The sequence below is a fragment of the Bos indicus genome, chromosome 1 (genome assembly GCF_029378745.1).
Source record: "Bos indicus isolate NIAB-ARS_2022 breed Sahiwal x Tharparkar chromosome 1, NIAB-ARS_B.indTharparkar_mat_pri_1.0, whole genome shotgun sequence".
In the NCBI taxonomy this organism is placed as follows: domain Eukaryota; kingdom Metazoa; phylum Chordata; class Mammalia; order Artiodactyla; family Bovidae; genus Bos; species Bos indicus.
In genome coordinates, this window is record NC_091760.1 from 83,332,184 (window position 1) to 83,349,138 (window position 16,955).

A 16,955-nucleotide genomic window follows, 5' to 3' on the forward strand; every position below is an offset into this window, starting at 1 on the left:
TGCAACCCCTTGGACTGTAGCCCACCAGGCTCTTCTGTCCATGGGGATTCTCCAAGTAAGAATACTGGAGTGAGTTGCCATGCCCTCCTCCAGGCTGCAAGCCTTTAAATTATTTAAAAACTCTCATTTTCATACTTTTCCTTTAAATTTCAGAAGTCTGATATGCTATCAACTTTGTGTGTATGTGTGTGTTACTCATTCAGTCGTGTCTGACTCTTTGCAATCCCATGGACTGAAGCCCACCAGGCTCCTCTGTCCATGGAATTCTCCAGGCACGAATACTGGAGTGGGTAGCCATCCTCTTCTCCAGGGGGATGTTCCCAATCCAGGGATCAAATCTGGGTCTCCTGCATTGAAGATGGATTATTTACCGTCCAAGCCACCAGGGAAGTCTATGCTATCAACTTTACAAATATGTTTCTTTGTAAAAATCTTCACTTTATCTTGCTGGGGTCACTGTTTATTAGAAAAGAACTGCAGGGTTTGCATGTTGGCAAGGATTCATTGTGGGCAGCAATAAAACCAAATCTTCAATATTCAACTGAATATTATTGACTCTTTTCCTTTAGAAATGACACTTTGTCATAGAGACTACATCACTATATTCCTATATAAATGTAGAATCACCATGAAAATGACAGTTAAAATGCAGACAGGTTTGGTGACTCCAATAATACAAGAGGATTGCCACCAGTGACTTCTTAAAAGGGTGAACTCTTTAGTAAAGTATTAAATAAAACACAGCACAATCTTCCCTTGATATTCACAGTTGTTGCTTCCCAGGAAATTTGGTATTTAACTAAACCTTGCCAATAAACTCCCCAAAACAAGCACTTTGTGTTCATTTGTAAAATGAAATTATTTCTGGGCTCAAATAATTATAAGCAGGTTTTCACCTACATAATTCCAGGTTCAGTTAGATTATAGAAATGGATCATTATAAACAAATTTTTTACTTCTATTTAAAAGTCCTGAGCGACACAAGAGAAATCTTTTGCCAGCCCAACAAAATGCCAGCTTTAACCCCTATTTGTCATGACCAAAAAATAAAAATTTCCAAAATACTTTAGGAAGCAGTAGTGCCCTGCAGAGAACCATTAATCTTTATGAAGATACAATGACATATCTGTGGTTTACAAGCTAGGTTACACCTAATTTTTGTAAAAAATATAGTCACTCAAACATGATCAGGGCTGTTTTAAGAACTTTTTGAGGCTCAGTCCCACAAGTTGGAGGCCCTACCTTAATTACAGCAAGCATTTTAAAATGCACCCTCATCCTACAGCAAATATACTAATAGCCAGACCTGATATGTACCAGGCACATTCTAAGTAATTTACAGCCACCCTCTGAAGTCGGCCACTTCCCTGGTGGCTCAGACAGTAAAGCATCTTCATGCAATGCAGGAGACCCAGGTTCCATCCCTGGGTTGGGAAGATCCCCTGGAGAAGGAAATGGCAACCACTCCAGTACTCTTGCCTGGAAAATCCCATGGATGGAGGAGCCTGGTAGGCTACAGTCCATGGGATCACAAAGAGTCAGACACGACTGAGCAACTTCAATTTCTTTCTTTCTCTGAAGTAAGCACCGTTATTATTCCCAATTTGCAGATAAGGAACAGGCACAGAAAGATTCAATGACTTGTTCAAAATCACACATGTAAGTGGGGAAGCCAAAATACAAAGCCATGCACTCTGATGTTGACATACTATGGCCTGTGTAACTTTCGTAAAGTTTGTATTTAAGAATAATTTATAGCATCATTTATGAGTTAGTTGAGTTGCAGTTGACTTAATATTTGTCAGTTTCAGTTGTGGAGTTTTTGTTTTGTGTTTTGAGCCAGTCATTTAATTTGAGGTCTCAAACATCATGGTAAGGTCCTTAAAAGGCCTGTGAAAGTGAAAGTCATTCAGTCATGTCCATAGCCTGACAGCCTCCTCTGTCCCGTGGAATTCTCCAGGCCAGAGTACTGGAGTGGATAGCCATTTCCTTCTCCAGAGGATCTTCCCTACCCAGGAATCAAATCCACATCTCCCACATTGCAGGAGTATTCTTTACCATCTGAGCCACCAGGGAAGCCCTAAAAGGCCCGTAAACCTCATGTAGTAAGCCTGCACTGTCAAAAGATCTTCCTTGCAATCAGAGAGACCCACACCAACTTCTGAGAGACCCACCCACCTTCTCTCTCCTGGTTTTTAGAGTGTAGTTTCTAAAACACCATGATCCGTGCAACCCTAATCTCTAATTTTAGTACACACCTTTCCCTGGTGGCTCAGACGGTAAAGAATCTGCTGGCAATACGGGAGACCCAGGTTCTATCCTGGGTTGGGAAGATCCCCTGGAGAATGAAATGGCAACCCAATGAAGTATTCTAGCCTGGGAAATCTCAAGGGAAGAGGAGCCTGGTTACTACAGTCCATGGGGTCACAAAGAGTCAGACATGATTGAGTGACTAACACTTTAGGATAAGTGTTATTATCTCAATTTATGGAAGAGGAAACTGTCATGAGAGGGACTAAAAGTCCTCACTCAGTGTTCACATTGCCTAAGAAATGACAGAAGTGAGAATTCAGTCCTGGTCCCTAGGGCTCCAAAACCTCTGTCCTTCATTCTGTTTAGTTTCCATGGGGCTTTCCTGTCCTTTTGCGAAACAGTCCTTCCTTGGTATACGGAATGTCAGCAGGTTTCCTAACGTCCTGCCACCCAGTTCCCATCAGCATCTCTTGCTTTCTCTTGTAAGGAAGTTCTTTCCTTACAGGCACTGCCCTTCCATTCCAGAGCCAATGAGGCCCAGACTCTTGTTAGGGCACAGCCAACTGCAGAGGGTGTTCTGGATGGGGAACTCCGGAGGAGGATTTTCTCAATGCCGGACCTCACCTGCTCCTCTTTTCCTGGGCACTAAAATCACTCATCACTTCTCCTGACCATCCTTCTTAGAGATCCCCCCTCCCCACAACCCCAGAGGCCATGACTGCACCAAATTCCCCCTCACCTTGGTGGCCTGGATCCCTGAGGATCCAAAGCATGGAGAGCAGATATTACCAACTGGTTCCCTTCTCTCAAGACTCCACTGGCCCTTCACCTGGAGGCCTCAGAGACTGAGGCTGAAATAGCCAAATTTTATTGGGCAAGTGGTCAAGTAGAGAGAGCGGAGAGAAGCAAGCAAGTGGGGATGCAGGCAGAGAGAAGCAAATAAGAGACCCTTCGTATAGCCAGATAGAGAGAGAGCGCATGTGCACAAAAACAGGGGAGAGGAACTTGGTTCCCAAACTCTCCTGAGGTCAATCCTCAGGCCTCATGAAATCTGCCAGTATCCTTCCAACACGCTCCCTTCTTCCCACTGAAGTTCCCTGCATCACCTGCTGAGACCCACTGCAGCCCAGGGGCAGGAGAAAAGGGATTGGCTCACTAGTCCCAACCCTCCCACCCCATCCTGATCTGGCAGGTTGTGGCACTAAAGTGAACTTTCTGAGGACCTGTTACCTGCTCATCTCTGAGTCACAGACACTTCAATAAATGATATGGTATTGAGATAAGAGATACCAGTGCCATAAAGGACGGTCTAACTCTGAAAAAATAAAAAAGTTAGCAGTTAAGAGAGTTAAGAGGCTGTCATAGAAATTTCAGCACAAAGTGAAGATGCTCCAAAATGAGACTAGAAAACAATTTGACTAAACAGCATTTTCAGAGAAACACTTCTGGCATTTAATTGCATAACTGCTACAAAGGATAGAGAAAACCTTCAAAATTCTATTCCAAGGAGGAAAAATATCTTCCTCTTTAGAAACCAAACTTAGATAGGTGTTGGGACAATAGAGATAAAGGATTTAGGGGAGTGAAGTTTGAATCTTAATGTGGCAGACATAGAAATAGAAGAGAATTTGCATATGATGAATATATTTTGGAACTATCAACTTGAAACCATGAAGATAGACGTATTCTACGTGAAAGTAAGTATAGTGAGGTTTATAATATTTTTAAAGGTACTGACCTGCCTCTTGAGAAATTTGTATGCAGGTGAGGAAGCAACAGTTAGAACTAGACATGGAACAACAGACTGGTTCCAAATAGGAAAAGGAGTACGTCAAGGCTGTATATTGTCGCCCTGCTTATTTAACTTATATACAGAGTACATCATGAGAAACGCTGGGCTGGAAGAGGCACAAGCTGGAATCAAGATTGCTGGGAGAAATATCAATAACCTCAGATATGCAGATGACACCACCCTTATGGCAGAAAGTGAAGAGGAACTAAAAAGCCTCTTGATGAAAGTGAAAGAGGACAGTGAAAAAGTTGGCTTAAAGCTCAACATTCAGAAAACGAAGATCATGGCATCTGGTCCCATCACTTCATGGGAAATAGATGGGGAAACAGTGGAAACAGTGTCAGACTTTGTTTTTTGGGGGCTCCAAAATCACTGCAGATGGTGACTACAGCCATGAAATTAAAAGACGCTTACTCCTTGGAAGGAAAGTTATGACCAACCTAGATAGCATATTCAAAAGCAGAGACATTACTTTGCCAACAAAGGTCCACATAGTCAAGGCTATGGTTTTTCCAGTGGTCATGTATGGATGTGAGAGTTGGACTGTGAAGAAAGCTGAACACCAAAGAATTTATACTTTTGAACTGTGGTGTTGGAGAAGACTCTTGAGAGTCCCTTGGATTGCAAGGAGATCCAACCAGTCCATTTTAAAGGAGATCAGCCCTGGGATTTCTTTGGAAGGAATGATGCTAAAGCTGAAACTCCAGTACTTTGGCCACCTCATGCAAAGAGTTGACTCATTGGAAAAGACTGTGATGCTGGGAGGGATTGGGGGCAGGAGGAGAAGGGGACGACAGAGGATGAGATGGCTGGATGGTATCACTGACTCAATGGATGTGAGTCTGAGTAAACTTCAGGAGTTGGTGATGGACAGGGAGGCCTGGGGTGCTGCGATTCATGGGGTTGCAAAGAGTCGGACACGACTGAGTGACTGAACTGAACTAGTACATCTGGAGAATGTAATGAACTGTATAGATCTCCTTCGCTGGTGAAAGAAATATTCATAACACAAAATTATACATAATTTTGCACATAATTCCAGGAAGTACTCAGACTCCAAATACCGCAAAGATAGTTGAGGACTGCTAGTCAATGAGCACAGTGAGGAGGTCAGTGGATAAAAAATTACTAAGAATAATTTGATTAGATATCAGAAGTAGAAGAATTCTTTTTTTAATTTTTAAACAGCTGCACTGGGTCTTAGTTGTGGCAAACAGGATCTTTAGTTTCGGCATGTGGGATATAGTTTCCTGGCCAGGGAACAAACCTGGGCCCCCGCATTGGGAGCTCAGAGTCTTAGCCACTGGACCAGACCACCGAGAAGTCCTAGAAGTCAAAGGATTCTTGATAAAGGCGGGCCATAGTGATCAAACATCAAGGATAGCAATATTCTCAGTACACTGACTTAGCAGATTCTTCGCTAAAACAGGGCCTTACCCGAGGTGCTGTGCTCTACCTTATAGCCTCTCCAGAAATGCCCCAAGTCTAGCCCCACTGTGGACCCCAGTCCACTTTACTCTAGCTAAGTCCTATCCAGATCCACTCCCTGGGGTACTCCTTTCCATGCTCACTTTGCCAGTTCCAGACTCTGAACTCAGCAGAGACACAGATGGTGCAAAACCTGCCCTGCCTGCCCTGCCCTGCCCTGCCCTGCCCTGCCTTACCCACTGGATGATATCTCTCAGTTCAGAGGCTTATGTATATACCCAGGCTTGCTGGGCCAGCAAAATGGAACATAGCACAACCAACAAAGTGGTGATTGCCTGATGATCTAGAAAGATATCCACAAGTCTGCATCATGGAGAGCAGGTATGTAGATATGCTTGTAATTAGACATTTTTGTAACAGTCTCGTAAGCATCATGGCTGAATTCTCTGTTTCTTTTCTGGCTTAAATATTTTTCTGGTTTTACTACTCACCACAACATAGATGGGTTTCCCCTGTGGCTCAGCTGGTAAAGAATCTGCCTGCAATGTGGGAGACCTGGGTTCGATCCCTGTTGGGAAGATCCACTGGAGAAGGGAAAGGCTACCCACTCCAGTATTCTGGCCTGGAGAATTCCATGTACTGTATAGTCTATGAGGTCATAAAGAGTCGGACACGACTGAGCGACTTTCATTTTCACTTCACTTTCACAACATAGATGAATTTCACAGAGACAATGAGAAAGAAAGCAGACACCAAAGAGCAAGTGCTGCATAACTCCATATAAGTGAAATTAAAAAACCTATCTATCATAATAGGAGTCAGAATAGCAGAGTTTCTATGTTGACTGGGACTGGAACCAGAGAGCTTTCTGGGGTGCTAGAAATGTTATTTCTTGATCTGGGGGTGGTCACATGGGTTGATATACTTGCAAAATTTTCTTGAGTAGTATCCAGAAACGTTTATTATGGGTTCCTCCCTTTCCCAACAGCATTTCCTGATGGCGTGTAGGGTTTCCCCTTGCTGATCTGTCTTCTGGAATTCCTGGGTCCCTTTCCCTCCTTCCTGACCCTGGAGATTTTCCTCTCTGGAAGTTCCATCTGAAGCCAAGAGCTACCAAATGGAATTAAAATACTCTTAATCAGAGGACTCCAGGTTCTCTGTTCTATCTGCCAGTTATCAAGTTATTGCCTTTCAGCTCCAAGTGTATATATAGCTCAGTGATAACTGATCTGGACCTTAAAATATTTCTCCTTTGCTACCTGGCCAAATGCTAAGCTTTCTTGGTAGTGGACACTGGAGAGAGACTGGTAAGACCTACACCCTGTCTCTACCCTCAGATTAAGCTGATAGTAGGAGTATATCCAGATGGTGCAGCAGTAAAGAACCCACTTGCTGCTGCAGGAGACAGGAGACTCAGGTTGGATCCCTGGGTTGGGAAGATCCTGTTTGTTACACTGACACTCTTGTATTATGTTCTTGCAGAGATTGTAGCTGACCACTTTCTTGATGGGGTCTCTGTGGAAGGATGTGGACCTGATGGAAGGCAGGAACAGGTTGGAGTGATGCAGGAGCCTTCTTGTGCACAGATCTTCTTGGTCACAACTCTGACGCCAGCCACAGCTTTGGCAACCCGTTTTGCACAACCTTCCGTTCTCGGCCTGAGCAACCTGACTGTGCCTTACTTTGGGCCCTTACTCCCTTACTCTGAAAAGTCCTTCTTCCCTGTGTCTTCTGGACCCTTCTCCTACATTTCTTCCCATTCTTCTTATTAGATTTTTATTATTATTATTAAAAATAGAGTATGTTTATTTGCACAGAGCATGATTCCCGAGGGAACAAGGCATCTTATCATTGATCATCTTGCACTCGGGATTCATGAACTTGAGCATCTGAGCCAGCAGGTGTCTGCTCACCACACAGCCCTGTCTTCTTGGTCTGGAAATTTCTCAGCTGGCCCTTGGGGGTCATGGGCTTCCGCCTCAGGTATCAGGGCCCAGCATCCTTGGTCACTTGCATGTCACCATTGCTGGGGGTTGACTTCCCTGACAGGCTCTGGGGCCCGGTGTCCAGTCGCAGTCGTTCGGCCACCGTCATTTCGATGGTCTGCTACCCCTGCTCCAGCTTGCTGGCAGCTGCCTGAAGGGTGGAGGAAATGCTGTCAGCCTCGGTGCTGGGTGTGCCCAGCCAGCTGTTGCCTCCCAACTGTTTCTGCTCCCTCTTGGGGGGCATCTTCTTCACATAAAGTGCACCAAGGAGGTTTCTCTGTTGATGTCACTCTCCTCGCTGCTGTGTTTCCTCTGCTTCTTCTCCCGCGGCATGGGCACCTTCTTGTCCTCCTGGGGCAGTGTCTCCTTCTGGCGCTCATTACAGCTCATGCTCTGCTTGTCCATGCCCTTGGGGCTCTCCTCCTGCTGGGTGACCTTGGGCTTGCCCTCCAGCTCCTCCTGGGAGTTGCTGCGGCTGGCGGACATGTTGTCCACCTCCTGGCCCTTGAAGTCACCATTATCACTGACCTCAAAGGCCTCATCGTCTGATCCCTTCTTCTTCTTCCAAACCCCCTTGCTGGGTGGCCCCTTCTTTTTGACCTTGGGGCCCTAGCCACGGTCCTCTCCGCTGGCCTTGCTGTCGTCGGAGGACATCTCCAGGTCACTCTCCAGGTCACGGATGTGCAGCTCAGTGGCTTTCTTGCAGCCTGGCTTCTCTTTCTCATCCTCCTCCTGGTCCTTCCACCTAGGCTGCTGCTTGATGCATAAATGGTTCCGGACTGGGTTTCTTCTCTCCCACTCCTCCTCGGCTGTCAGCATGCGGCCTTTGGCCAGCGGCATGAAGTTGTACCAGTTGTTCACAGGGAAGGCCTCAAAGGCTCCATCAGGCACTGGTGAAGATGTAATAGGATGTGTGCTCTATCATGCCGTATTTCTTTCTTGGCGCCTTTTCCCCGAGCTTGCGGCGGAAACCCCTGCCAGCTCCCAACTTGGGCATCTCCTCCTCTTGGTAAATTTTCTTGTTGCTCAGGTTGCATTCTAGCTGGGCCTGATTCCAAGTAGCGAGGTTGACTTTATCGAGTTTATGGGAACTCGGACGACATACTCAGTGACATCCTGACCCTGGGGCCGAGGGCCACCATGGGCGATGGTCAGGGTCCAGTCGGAACCTCGTCCTTTTCGCTTCCTCCTGGGGTCTGCGTCCTCCGGTCTCTGGAAGCCACCCTCGAGGGATCAGGTCTCTGGTCTCGATCAAGGACCCCAAGCCCAGGCAGGGTACCACTGATCCTGAGAAAAGCTATCTGGAGGCAGCGCTGGGTCAGCCTCGGAAGCCTCCCGTGCCATGTCTGCACCGGCGCAGGCTCCTAAATCGGAATAGAAACTCTCCAGCAAGCCTAGTCCAAACAAGCTACTCCAAGCTGAAGGCAGCACCTTCTGTGCCTGGCGCACTGGCTGCCAGAAATATATATATCCATCTAATCACGAGGGTCACGTCATCATGGGATGACCTGGTCATGTTGATAACCCAATCAGGCCGATGACGTCTCACGCAGATAATCAATACTTCGATAACCCAGTTATGCAGAGTCCTATGTAGCTCTTTTGGTTCGTCCTGACTTCTGGTGGCTCAGAAGGTAAAGAATCCGCCTGCAATGTGGAATACTTGGCCCTGGGTTGGCAAGATCCCCTGGAGGCCGGCATGGCAACCCACTCTGGTATTCTTGCCTGGAGAATCCCCATAGACAGAGGAGCCTGGTGGGCTACAATCCATGGGGTCGCAAACAGTCAGACAAGACTGAGTGACTAAGCACAGCACAGCCCAGTAAATATAGGTTGTCCCCAGAGTCCACGCTTGGGTTCGCTTCTTGATGTACACATTCTCTCCAGACAGTCTTGTCACTCACATTGCTTCAATCTTTACTTTTATTAAGCTACTTCCCAGCTCTCCAACTCTACTCCCATATCATTTTCAACAGCTGTCTAGGGACTTGGACAAAGAAAGCCAACCAATATTTCACACTCAGGTAGTTCTTGCCAAAGAATGACTGTTCTTTTGCTGTATGAAAGTTGTGGGCTCTACATATTTAAAGTGTTTTCTATTTTTACTATAATGATTAAGCAAAGCACACACACACACAACACGACACACTCCTGGGATTCTGAGCAAGAGGAGTTAGTGAGCATCCCTCCCCCATGCCACTACCATGCCCAAATTCTCAGTGCCTGATTCTGTCCTCCACCTTGCCTCCACCACATGCTTCACAATAAATCTACAGATATGCACTTACCAGTAATTAAAGCCAACAATCTTGGTTGTGAATTCCAATTCCTGCCCTCATCTTCCATATTTCTAGCTCGTTCCCTTATTAACCAGACTCCAGTAATACTTTCCCCCACGAGGACCTAAAGTCCATTTTTCTCAGTCCCTCTTTCCCCAGATGTCCCCTCTTCCCTCCCGTCCCCTCTTCCCTCCCTGCCAAATTTAATTTCCTCAGCCAGTTTTTACAGTTTCTCTCTTTATCACAATCTAATTCCCCTGCCCCTCTTTCACTTCATGATGCCCAATTAGAAAAATGAGAAACCAAGTTAAATCCAGCACTACACCTCCTCCACACCTGTCTTCATGCACCTGAACCTGACTGGAGAAAAAGGTATTAAACTGCTGACTGATTTCTCTTTAAACTCATGACCACAAACCTCAAGCACACCTCAACTGTCTGTAGCCAGACAATCATCTGATACACCCTATAATCCTTTCACTCTCCTATAGGTTTGAATGATTTATTCACCTGTTTTCCCCTCAGACCTCCAACACTTTCTCTGTCTTCACTCTTTACCTGCAACCTTGCTTCCTGTTTTACTGAGGAAATGAAATCTGTCCGAAAAGAACCCTCTTGAACTTCCACCTACTGCATCTGAGCTGGCATATTCTGTCTTACCTCCTTGACTATGGATAAACCTTCCGTGGTCCTGAGAAAAGCCAATCCCTCACCTCAAGGACATCTCCCCAGTAAGTCTACCTCTTTCTCTCTCACAACATCAGATTTTCCCTCTCTACTCTTTCCCATAAACATACAATCATACTATTATTTCTCCTATTTTTGAAGAAAAACTCTTGGCCCTTCCTTCCCTTCTAGCTACCATTCCATTTCTCTGCTCCCCTTCCTTAAAAAGAAAAAAAAAGCCTCTTGAAAGTACCCTTGTACTCACTGTCTCCAGTTCTCTACTGAGTCCACTTCAATCAGGCTTTGGTCTTTTCGAAGGTCTTGGAACAATATCACCAGTGACTTCCGTGTTGCAAGACCATTGCCTCTTCCTCTTTTTTTTTTTTTTTAATTTTATTTTATTTTTAAACTTTACATAATTGTATTAGTTTTGCCAAATATCAAAATGAATCCACCACAGGTATACATGTGTTCCCCATCCTGGAAATACTCTCTAATAACACACCACAATCGCTGAGTTTTCCTTCTTCCTCACCAGCTACTCCTTCTCAGCCTCCTGGTTCTTCAGCTTGTACATCTTTACTTTGGAGCACTCCAGGGCACTCTTTCACTTCTCTTTCTATAGAACTCCCTTGGCAATCTCATCTAATGTTATAGTGTTAAATATATTTTTTTAAACAGTCAACATTTCTTAAAAATTGAAATATAGTTGACTTACTAATATTGTGTTAGTTTCAGGTTTATAGCAAAGTGATTCAGATTTTTTTCCAGATGATTTTCCATTATATATTATTATAGGATATGGACTACGGTTCCCTGTGCTATATAGAAAATACTTGTTGCTTGTCTATTTTATGTAAAGTACTTCACATCTGTTAATCCCATGCTCCTAATTTATCCTTTTCTCCCTCCCTTTCCCATTTGGTAACCACAAGTTTGTTTTCTATGTCTGTGAGTCCGTTTCTGTTTTGTATATCAATTCATCTGCATTATTTTTAGATATCATGTAATATTTGTCTTTGTCTGACTTTCTTCACTTAGTATGATATTCTCTAGGTCCATCCACGTTGCTGCAGATGGCAATTTTTCATTCTTTTTAAAATTTATTTATTTTTGGCTGCACTGAGTCTTCGTTGCTGCATGAAGGCTTTCTCTAGTTGCGGAGAGCAGGGGCTCCTCTCTAGTTTTAGTGTGTGGGTTTCTCACTGCGGTGGCTTCTCTTGTCATGGAGCACAGGCTTCAGTAGTTGTGGCACGAGGGGGCTCATTAGCTATGACTCAAGGGCGAGTGTGTAGGCTTCAGTAGTGCAGCTTGCAGGCTCTCAAGCATGGGTTCAGGAGCTGTGGCACAGGGGCTTAGTTGCTCCAAGGCATGTGGAATCTCCCTGGACCAGGGAAGGAACCCACGTCCCTTGCACTGGCAGGCGGATTCTTATCTACTGCACCCCAGGGAAGTCCTTATTCTTTTTAAGGTTGAGTAATATTCCATTGTATATATATATATACCACATCTTCTTAAACTAATCATCTGTTGACACCGTTAAAATGGCCATACTATCCAAAGCAATCTACAGGTTTAATGAGATCCCTACCATAATATCCATAACATTTTCCACAGAACTAAAATGAAAAATTCTAAAATTTATGTGGAACCACAAAAGACCCAGTGTCAAAAGGAATCCTGAGGAAAAAGAACAAAGCTGAAGGCCTAATTATCCCAGACTAAGGACAATATTACAAAACTCTAGCAATCAAAGAGCAGGATATTGACACAAAAACAGACAAAAGGACCAATGGAACAGAATAGCAAGCCCAGAAATAAACCTACATGCTATGCTAAGTCACTTCAGTTGTGTCCGACTCTGTGCGACCCCAGAGACGGCAGCCCACCAGGCTCCCCCGTCCCTGGGACTCTCCAGGCAAAAACAATGCAGTGGGTTGCCATTTCCTTCTCCAATGCAGGACAGTGAAAAGTGAAAGTGAAGTCGCTCAGTCGTGTCCGACTCTTAGCGACCCCATGGATTTCAGCCTACCAGGTTCCTCCGTCCATGGGATTTTCCAAGCAAGAGTACTGGATGGGGTGCCATTGCCTTCTCTGAAACCGACGTATGTAGGGTCAATTAATCTTCAACAAAGGAGGTAAGAATGTACAATGGAGAAAAGACAGTCTCTTCAGCAAGGGCTGTTGGGAAAGCTAGACAGCTACATGTAAGTCAATGAAGTTAGAACACACCCTCACACCATCGACAAAAATAAATTCAAAATGTTTAAAGACCTAAATGTAATACATGACACCATAAAACTCCTAGAAGAGAACATAGGCTGAACATTCTCTGACATAAATCATACCAATATTTTCTTAGATTGGTTTTCCAAGGCAGAAGAAATAAAGGCAAAAATAAACAAGTGATACCTTATCAAACTTAAAAGCTTTTGCACAGCAAAAGAAACCATCAATAAAATGGAAAAAAAGGCCTACAGAATGAAACAAAATATTTCCAAATGATGCAACTGACAAGGGGTTAACATTCAAAACATACAAACAGCTCATACAACTTAATATAAAAAAAAAAAAAACTCGCTCAAAAAATGGACAGAAGACCTAAATAGACATCTCTCCAAAGAAGACAAACAGATGATCAAGAGGCACATGAAATTAGTGATGCTCAATATCACTAATTGCTAGAGAAATGCAAATGAAAACCACAATGAGGTAATACCTCACACCAGTCAGAAAGGCCATCATTAAAAAGTCTATAGATAATAAACGCTAAAACGTATGTGAAGAAAAGGGAACATTCTTGCAGTGTGGGTGGGAATGTAAATAGAGGAAGCCATTGTGGAAAACAGTATGGAGGCTCCTTACAAAACCAAAACTAGAGCTACCACATGATCCAGCAATCCCGATCCTGGCCATGTATCCTGAAACGGTGAAAACTCTAATCTGAAAAGATACATGCACCCCAGTGTTCACAGCACCATCATTTACAGTAGCCAAGATATGGAAGCAAACTGAGGGTCCATCAACAAATGAATGGATACCACCATATGTGGTATCACTTCGCACACAAACATGTAAAGACAGGGCAAGATGTCCCATATAACAGGTAACTACATTTTCAACATTACATTATGTAGGATGTGACACTTCAGCTCTGGGGTAGGGGCAGGATCTTCGGTTGTGGCCTCACCCAGAAGTCCTGCTTTGAACCTTAGGCAGATGCTCCTTCAATCCTAAGACCCAACCACCTCAGGCTGCATCTGGGCCAGGAGTAATGGTCAGGATCACATCTACCTTCTGATGGTTCCTATAACCATAGACCAACCATCTTCTTTCCTTTCCCAAGGAGGCTCCTTTTCTTTCAAACATTTAAAACTCTAACAGAAGAGATTTCTAATTAAAATTAGCAGATTAAACATCTCTGTTTATTTCCATTCCCTCCCACATCCTTTCTAAAATTAAAGTGAAGGATTTTTTTTAAATGGATAAACCTACAGCTACAAGAGAATGAGAAAGAAGGTCCATCAGCCAATAAGAGATTTTGACAAAATTCTGGAAGACAGGAAGCAGAAGAAGGAGTGACAACTGAAGTCCAGAATAAAGGAAGCTGCAGATTTGAATATTGGCACAGAGAAAAAATACCAAAAAGAGCTGTGTCGCCCTACAGAATGTCAGAGAAGTTCAGTTCTCTAAGGAATCAAGTAGAGTAGTACAGCAGAGGGCAAATAGGGTTGAAAACAGGGTGGCTAATTAAAAGTCTATGTAGAATTTAAACAGCCCCTCCATTCTGCCCTTCCCCCATTTCCCCTCTGGTCAAAACAGACTTCCACCTTTCAGGGAGGAGAATAGAATTTCCTTCCCTAGAGAAATAAGCAGCCCAGAAAATAGAATTGCACATTATGGCATTAGAGGCCCCCAGCATAATGGCTGGCTCCCACACAATCACCCCAAAGGAAAGCCCATCCCCAATTCAACATTTACTCAGGGCTCCTCATAGCCTTTTTGTCTCATGCTCTTAAATTGAGAATCACTGGAAAACTGAGGAATGCTTCCAAAATAAATAAAATCAGGATTTAAAAAATGACTCTACAGAGTTCACATGGGATAATGATAGATTCTTACATCCAGATCTCTTCACACAACCACTAAAACCCATACAAATTAACAAGGAGAGCAACTCAAATCACATAAAATCTATATCTAGACCGTGACTACAACGCAGAGATTACACAAACTTTAATTTACATGTAAAAAGATAATTAGACATATGATATCAGCAAAGCTGGCTCCAGAGCTCACTTCAGAGCAGAAAATCAGGTGAAGACTGAAGGGAAGAAGGATGGGGTTGGGGGGAATCCTAGCAGTGGGAGAACATGGATAAAAGTCACCATTTTGAAAAGACAGGGTCTCATCTTGAGCGGAAGAATGCTGAGAATGATTCTCCAGCTCTGGCCACAGACGCTTGAGCCACTGCAAATGTTCGTGCCCAAGAAAGACCTGCTTGCCATCTATGAACTCCTTTTTAGGGAGGGGCTTGGTGGTGCCAAGTAGGATGTCCACAGACCTAAACACCCCAAGCTGGCAGAAAAGAATGTGCCTAGTCTTCACGTGATGAAGACCTTGAAGTCTCACATCACCAGCCTACAGGAAGGGACAGTTAGCCTGGAGACAAATCTGGTACCTTCCCAGCAAGGTATAAGGTTATACCTTATACCTATGATTACCTCTATCTGCCCCCTGAGAAGGAGAAGGCAATGGCACCCCACTCCAGTACTTTTGCCTGGAAAGTCCCATGGATGGAGGAGCCTGGTAGGCTGCAGTCCATGGGGTCGCTAAGAGTCGGATACGACTGAGTGACTTCACTTTCACTTTTCACTGTCCTGCATTGGAGAAGGAAATGGCAACCCACTCCAGTGTTCTTGCCTGGAGAATCCCAGGGATGGGGGAGCCTGGTGGGATGCCGTCTGTGGGGTCGCACAGAGTCGGACACGACTGAGGTGACTTAGCAGCAGTAGCAGCCCCCTGAGACATGCCTACCACCCTGCACTGCAGCTGTCCTGAGACTGGCCGTAGCCCAAAAGTCTGGAGGGAGAAAACCGGCAAGATTCACACGATGGGAAGCTGACAGAGATGCCTACAGACCAACTGCTATGCCCTCTGGTGCCTACAGGAGCCCCATGGCCAGGCTGAGTCAGCAACTGAATTCCAATTAAAAGGTGTGTTTGGCCATGGATGTGGTAGGCCATCTCAGTAAAGTTGGAAGAGATTGTTTAGTGTTGAAGAAACCTGCAGGCAGACACACAGAAAGGAAGGGGGTGGGGGAGAGAGAGAGAAAGAAAGAAAGGAGGGAGGAGGGAGAGAGAAAGACTGAGAACAGGCCTGCCAGCTGGCAGGCCAGGGCATTGGCTACTGAGGACTCTAGGAGAGACTCAAAAAGGCACAGGACCAAAAGTAACAGTCGTTGAAAGGCTCCCCTCCTGGGGAGAGGTAGCCAGCTTAAAAGTGGGAGGCATTACTTGGAGACTAGGAAGTGAAAGAAAATGGTGGACAAGAGGAGCCCTACAGAAACGAAAGAAAATCACAGAATCAGAAGACACACCAACCTCTCCCTCACAACAGCACAAACTATTAAAGAAATCTCACTCCACTTATCTATAGAAAAGGGCGTTCCAGAACTAAGAATCTTAGTAAACCACCAAGTCCTTTACTTCTCCCCCAAAACAAACACCTGTCATTAGCAGACCAGGAAAATTCAACACACTGTTGTATAAACAAATCACAGGTAGCAGTACACTGAGCCACTATGAGAAGAAAATAATAAGTGAGAGTACAATACCTTCAGATGATGATTTTATTCACCTCCAAACCACAAACAGATGAAAATTGTGACACAATATTCAACATTAAATATTACTAAATAGGCACTTGAAAATATAAAACACCAAAATTCAAATTTTCTGGATGGGAAATAGACAAAAATCAAGACGTGAAATGAGCTAATCAAACTCAGAAAAGAGATAGAAGGAAAAAAAATAAAAGTTATGTATAGACATTAACTCAATATGTTGCACATCTGAAGCTAATATAATGTTATGAGTCAATTATACCTCAATAAAATCTTTAATTGTTTTTCAATTTAAAAATTACAGAAATAAAGATTAAATCACAAGATGCCCAAAGGAGAATAGATGCAACTTCAACTAAAAATATAATAAGGGATATAGCCAAGAGAAAAAAAGTGAATAAAGGGATAAAATGATCAGAGAAAATGTGATCACTGTAGAGAACAGGCAAAAAAGGCATATACATATATCTGGGCTTCCCCAGTGGCTCAGTGGTTACAGAATCCACCTGCAATGCAGAAGACACAGGTGGCTCAGATTCAGATTTGATCACTGGGTTGGGAAGATCCCCTGGAGGAGGCATGGCAACCCACTCCAGCTATCTTGCCTGGAGAATCCCATGGACAGAGGAGCCTGGCAGTCCATAGGGTTGCAAAGAGTTGGACATGATTGAAGCGACCGAGCACGCACACACATACACATAACTGGA

At 44.3% G+C, this 16,955-nt stretch overlaps 1 pseudogene; it reads right to left on the bottom strand.

The window, feature by feature from the left end:
• Nucleotides 1–7,278: 7,278 nt before the first annotated feature.
• LOC109562747 (general transcription factor IIF subunit 1 pseudogene) lies at nucleotides 7,279–8,802 on the bottom strand (annotated as a pseudogene).
• Nucleotides 8,803–16,955: the final 8,153 nt, after the last annotated feature.